Source organism: Fragaria vesca, linkage group LG2 (assembly GCF_000184155.1).
Source record: "Fragaria vesca subsp. vesca linkage group LG2, FraVesHawaii_1.0, whole genome shotgun sequence".
Taxonomy (NCBI): Eukaryota; Viridiplantae; Streptophyta; class Magnoliopsida; order Rosales; family Rosaceae; genus Fragaria; species Fragaria vesca.
In genome coordinates this window covers 16312234-16319071 of record NC_020492.1, presented here as the reverse complement: position 1 = coordinate 16319071, position 6838 = coordinate 16312234, and the positions used below count along the sequence as shown (strand labels likewise).

The 6838-nt window shown below is 38.0% G+C and overlaps 1 pseudogene; it reads right to left on the bottom strand.

Annotated features, from left to right (window-relative positions):
- Nucleotides 1-5508, bottom strand: part of LOC101310864 — an 8760-nt pseudogene extending 3252 nt beyond the window's left edge.
- Nucleotides 5509-6838: the final 1330 nt, after the last annotated feature.

Here is a 6838-nt window from a genome sequence, read left to right as displayed (position 1 = left end):
CTACTACTACTACTACTACTACTACTACTACTACTACTACTACTACTCTACTACTACTCTACTACTCTCTCTCTCTCTCTCTCTCTCTCTCTCTCTCTCTCTCTCTCTCTCTCTCTCTCTCTCTCTCTCTCTCTCTCTCTCTCTCTCTCTCTCTCTCTCTCTCTCTCTCTTTCTCTCTAGACCTCCACCACCACGTTGAAGCTTAAGTGCTCCTCCATGGCAGAAGATGGCGTCGACGGCGACGTCTCGATCGAGGAGCATCAGCATCACCTTTGCCCGGAGAAGAAGTCGGCAACGGTTTCAGATCCGATCAGATCAAACATCTCTCTTGATAGGAGCATAAAATGCGACGATTTTATAGTTTAACCTTTGCATTTAACTTAGCTATTTTCCTTTAAAAAGATCGTTTTAACTTTGTTATTTTCTTAGATACTTCGTGGAGCAAGATAATGCAAATATGTGCTCATGTGATGCAAGCAAGGCTTCCAATACGAAGTAGAGATGTCAAGGATGGAGATTGATCACTCACATGGTCAAAAATATCAAGGAAAGGCGATGGAACCACTTCACCAAAACAGAAGCTTCAAACACAAAAAGCTGAAAAATGGTTTCTGCTTATTTTCTCTGGTTTTCAAGGCTTATTTCCATGCTGTTCTGAGAACGTTTTCACCAAGATGACTGCCCATATTTGTAGAGGAGCATTTGTAGATTAATTTGGACTCAAGAATCATCCAAATCGGTGATGTCATCTGGGAGTTATGAAGCTCCAAAGTTGGACAGAAAATCAGCAGTTCCGGGAAAGCTGTGCAGCAGTCAAGTTCGAGACAGTGTTTGGGCTGGTTTCTGAGAATCTTTCTTGGGGGTTTTTGCACGATTTTGAAGAGTGACATCATTAATATAATTTTCCTAAAAGCCAAGCCCAGATTATATGGTGGAAGACATTTAAAAGATGGCCCAAACATTGATTCTAGTAAAAGAAGGAAACATAGTCTGAAAATGAAGCTTTGAAGACTTAGAGACTACTTAAAGCAAAACCCTAATACTAGAAGACTCTAAGCCGTCAGACTGCAATAGAGCCTTCACGTTGCTGCATCGCACAAGAATCCATCAAGGGGAAGTCGCCAAGATCATCGTCAACTCCTTCCATTCACAGTTTTCTTCTTCCCTTTGTAATCTTTAACTTTCGAATATGATTTATTTTCTCTATATGATTTCTACAACGATGTGTGGCTAGTTTATCTTAGTTAGGGGTGAAGGTTTGAAGCCCCGAATTATGCAATAAACTTTGTTTCACAACCTTGATTTCGTAATTACTTAGTTGGATTGTCTGTTTGGTTTTGATTTATAGAGAACTCTTGCTTGTTTATGTTCATGGATGCATACATAGAACATTATGAACTTGTAAGTGGGGCTAGAATTAGGTTGTTTAATCTCCTAAACGGTTAATACGGCTTAATTCAAAGTAGTAAAACCTATAGGACAATAGGTGAAACTAAATAGAGAGACGCATGCTAGGTAGGCGTTCCACACTAGTTTTGCATACTTGTTCAATCACTTCCATTGATCTTAATGCTTAGAATAATTTATAGATAGGATAGCGTCTATACCTTGATTGGTTATTCTAAAGGCTTAGTAATGGTGCGTTCATCTTGCATAAGTAGTTAAGGGAAGTAATAAGAATTTACGCAGTGCGTTCACGGTTTATTCTTGATTGAACCTTTTCATAACTTGGTAATTGGAATCTTGGTTGTGTGGACTTTGTTTTGAAGCATATTCGGTGGTGAATTTCCTAAATCCCTAACCTCTTCTCTATCATATTTCTCAAACTACAAATCAAACATGTTTTCTTATTCTTCTGTCTTCTGTATTTCGTGATTTATTTAGTATAGTAAACAAACTCCAAATCCCCTCAAATTTTGTGTGCGTGTTCTTCTGTGTGTCTAGTTTAGTTTTATAAATTTTCATAATTTTCTGAGTAGTGTGGATTAGGTAGTGAATTATATTTTAGTCTGCTGTTCGTCAGGAACAGTAGACACTTTTATGACATTGTTTTTGTGTGTGAAATTAAATACCCTCAATCTCTGGCAATGAACGATCCTTGCTTCTTTATACTACAATTGACAATCTTTTGCAGGGTTAAATTGTGAGGCTATTTTAGCCGTACCATCTCTCTCCTCTCTCTCTCTCTCTCCACCGGCCCTTCCCCGCACCGGTGAGGCCAATACTAGTCGAAGCTCTCTCTGAAATGATTGCGATGCCGGATCTCGCTAGGGATTAGCTCTGGCGACGTTGTTCGATCTCCTCTCGTCGACTAACACACGACGATGATGGTGGAGAGATGTCTGGAGAGATCTCCTTTCATCACGCTTCGATCTGCTTCGTTGTAGATCAACGATCCACCACCACCGTCCCCATCGACTCAGGCGGTGAAGTTTCCGGCCACTCAACGACTCCATGTAGCTAATTTCAAGGTAGGATATGATCCTTCTTTGTAAATTGTGGTTGTTGTTGGTCTGGAGGTTAAATTGGTGTTGTGGTTGTTTTTTACTACACCCCAGTAATATCTTATTACCCTTAGTAATTTCATATTACCACTATCTTCTTCTTTTTTTACCCCCAGTAGAAGTTTATTACCCCCAGTAGAAGTTTACTGCCCCCCAGTAAAATCTCAGTAGAAGTTTATTGCCCCCAGTAAAACATTTTTCATCAGTACTGTCTCTCAATAAGGTTTTATTGACCGTAGAAGGTTTTATTGACCTCAGTAGAAGTTTACTGCCCCCAGTAGAAGTTTATTGCCCCCCAGTAAAATCTCAGTAGAAGTTTATTGCCCCCAGTAAAACATTTTTCATTAGTATTGCCCCTCAATAGGTTTTATTGACCTCAGTAGAAGGTTTTATTGACCTGGGTAGAAGTTTACTGCCCCTAGTAAAATTTTAATAGAAGTTTATTGCCCCCCAGTAAAACATTTTTCATCATTACTGCCTCTTAATTAAACTTTAGCGATGGTGCGGTATACATCCGACAAGGTCTGGCAGATTCCGGTGACATTTTAAAAAAAATCCGACGAAATTTCCGACGACCGACGAGATTCCTGTGACATTTAAAAAAATACGGTGAGATTCCAGCGACCGGTAAGATTGCGGTCACCGGTGACCGGAGTCCGGTGAGGTTCCGGTCAAATCTTCTCTCTCTATACATATTTAAGGGGTGAGGGCAAAATAGTCATAAAATAATATTGTTTGTTAAGACTATAAGTAAAGATTTATTCATTTGGGTACAAATATAGGTACCTTATATTGAAATGGGCTTTTCAAAATGATTGGTATTAAAATGGGTAATGATTGGTTAAAATTAGTATTAAATGGGTATTATTTTTTTAAAAAATGAGTTGAGATAGCTTTATTTCCTTAAAAAATGAGTTGGCATTATTTCCTTAAAAGACACAGTTTCTTCACTTCAAAAGTGACGGTCAAAGTTGAGATAGCTTGGATGTTTTGTATGCATATGCACTGAATTGAGAACTGATACCTCCTCCATTGAAATATTGGACTACACTCAACAGATACGACATGCAGTTTTGATCCTTTGTCTGCTGCAATGCATAGGCAGTAGATGCCGGAGAACACAGAAACGACCCGTCTCTGGACTGTAGTTTCAGAAGCTTTTCCCAGTCAAGACCTGCCATTCCTTCCAGGCTATAAAGCAGTGTTGTGACCACATTGTGCATCATTTCCCTCGGTATCCTACTCCGACATATATGCGTGCATTATTCATTTATCCACAGTACATGTGTATGTATATAAGGCTAATTTAATTACATTCAGCAACATAATGTAAATAAATAAAACTGAAATATCAAACTTACTTTGAGAGTTTCAGGTATCTTCGGGCATAGATCTCATGCAACGCAGGAGCGTCATCAGGCACTTGAAGGCTTAAGCTTCGAGCTATTTCCAAGAGAGAAGGGAATGTAAGTTCAAACCCTACCGTCATGTGCTCACTGTTCTCGTCTGCAAGCTTGTTTAGGTTTTCCTTGAAAAACTTCATTCCTGATCGTAGAAGAGGGTAATAATTAACAAAATACAAATATATTTTTCCAGCATGATAGAGTTAAAAACTGAGAGTGCAAATAACACAGCATCTAGCTGCCTCACCTTTGAAGCATTTCTCGGCATGGAGATTCCACGACTTTAACGCAACGACGCAGGCGAGGGTGCTGATGAGTCGATCGTGAGCAGAGAAAACGTCCTTGTAGCCCCAAGAGCCATCTTCAAGCTGGTTGTTGGCAATCCATTCGAGGCTGGAAGGGAACTGAGGTGAACCAGTTCCATTCACGTCTTCAACCAAAGCAATCCATGCGGTGTCGTACGCTGATATGCTGATCTCTCCATCCTTCATAGAGAACATTATGGACTTGACGGAGTCCACATGTTCCTTGATGATCTGTGTCGATGCAGAGTCATCCTATAATTTTCAATTGATTATCAGATCAAGAACTAGTGTAGGTTAATGTAAACAAAATTGATATTCCAATTAAGTTCAATGGCAGCAGAAGTAACAGCAATTGGATTTATTAGTTTGGGTTCATGATTGGAAACGTATATACGTAGTTAGAACTGGACTCGTCTTTAATTATCAATTTCTGTCTTCAATTTCAGCCTCAGAAAAAAATTGATCGTTCACCTTGGTAAGATGAGTTTCTTCCTTTTGTTGTGGATCATCTCCCACAATCTTATGCAACAAGGGTGCATAATCTGTACAAAAATTAAGCATGTGACTTTATTTCATACATAATGGTAAAAAGTTGGAAAAAGAAAGTACCTCAAAATTTTATTTTTATAAAATAAATGCAAAAAAAAAAAACGAAATTCATTTGTTTTAGTGACATGGTCTCTCATTCGTAAGCAATTCAAATTAACCTACCGCATTGAGTTAGGTGGTGGAACTACCACCCCAAAAAAGTTTGCCACATGTTCTACATGCAACACAACCCAAGTTAATTAACTTTAGTTGATTTGGAACATTTCTTAGCTAAATTTGAGTTTTTAGCTTATGGTAGGAGATGGTTATACTCTTCATTACTTATAAATGTTATTAATTAATTATTAATTATGTTTGAAGAGTTAACCAGAATTGTGGTGTAAAACATGTGGTGATGTTTCATGGGGTGGTGATATCACTGTTTGATGCTACAAGAGGACCATGTAGTAGTATGACGTGATCTAATATTCCAATTAAATATTGACATGTGGATTTATTACAACTAAAATAAAACTAAAGTTTTCTATTTTTTGTGAAATGACCTTCATGGGCTTTTGCTGAGTTTGGACTAGGGTTTAGGGGTTAGGGGTTAGGGTTTAGAGTTTATAGTTTAGGTTTTAAAAGGCAACAACAAACCTAAATTTATCTTTAACAAAATAGCTGATGTAATTTTTCCTTAATAAAATTTATGTGTCAATATTTGATTGGAATGTAAGACCACATCATACTGTCACGTGGTCCTCCCATAGTACTAAAAAATTTCTCCAAAGATGGTGAGGTTGTGAGTAAAGTTCACGAGAAACCCGTGATCGTTTAACCATTTTAGTTGTCTATAACTCTATATGGTAAAAAAAAAAGTATAGAACATTACGATTTTTTTTTACCTTGAGTGTTAGAAACCACACTGCATCTAATTAAGGGAAGGACCCTTTTGTCTTCGTTTCCCAAAAAACCTGAGGATAATGATAATTGAAGAATGATATTACGAAATATAAATTATGATGAAAGTAAAGAAAGTAGGTAACTATGACAGATTAGGTTAATTAAATGAGGGGAGAAATAATAATGTTCTGACCTGCATGTAAATGACTAGGTTGATTGTGGGTGAAGAAAGAAGAGGATGATGGTGAGGGTAGAAAAGTTTGGAAACAGAGAACGAGGTGGTGAGTGGAAGCAGAAGACATGATTAAGGGTTTGTTTTTTTGTGTTTTGGACGAAATTAAGGGCTAGTTGATGATGATGAAGTATAGCTAGAAATGAAAAATGATAGATGGCACCCTTTGGTTAGGACGGCCCAGCTGCGTCAAGGAGAAGAATTAATAGAAGCAGCAATATTTGACTCCTTCTACATGCTTCACTTGGCTTGGAGGAGGGATATAGCTCTGGTAGAGCTCAGCGAATTAAGGTGGATGAACCATGAATTATATTACTTTAGGGTGTTGCTAAATGTACCTAGTAAATAACTGAGTAGACCCAACATCATTTTCAAACCCACTAAAATTTTGTAATTTCCAATTATACCCTTATTGTGATGAAACCCAGCAAAACATTTCAAATGATACCCAGCAAACCCAACGATACATCCTAATCGATCCTAATCGAAAAAAAAAAACAGCAATATATCTCCAACAAAACCCAACAAAGAAAACAAATTAGTTCCTTAATTGTGTTGTATTGAAAACTTGCAATTGACAATTTCAAGGAGATGCATTCATGCATATTGACATTTCAGTTGGAATCTTGAAACTAGACATACAAGTTGACAGACCCTTCGTTGGTACCCTAATCCACCAAGCTCCAACCTTATACTTTCTGGGCACCAGTATACATACATAAAATTGGGTCTGTGTCGATCTTCAATTAATCAACAATGAGGAGAAGTTTAATTCGGAACTCTTCCTTTATAAGAGCTAATTCTGGCTTCCGTCTTTGCAACCACCACGACAGCCACTCTGTGCCAAAATCGAGTTTGGAACCCAACCATATCAGCAGCAGTGGTAATCGTGTATTTCTGGTCGAGGGCTTTTGGGTTTATGAACGTACTTAAGGGTATTATTGGAATGTTGCTGGGTGTGAA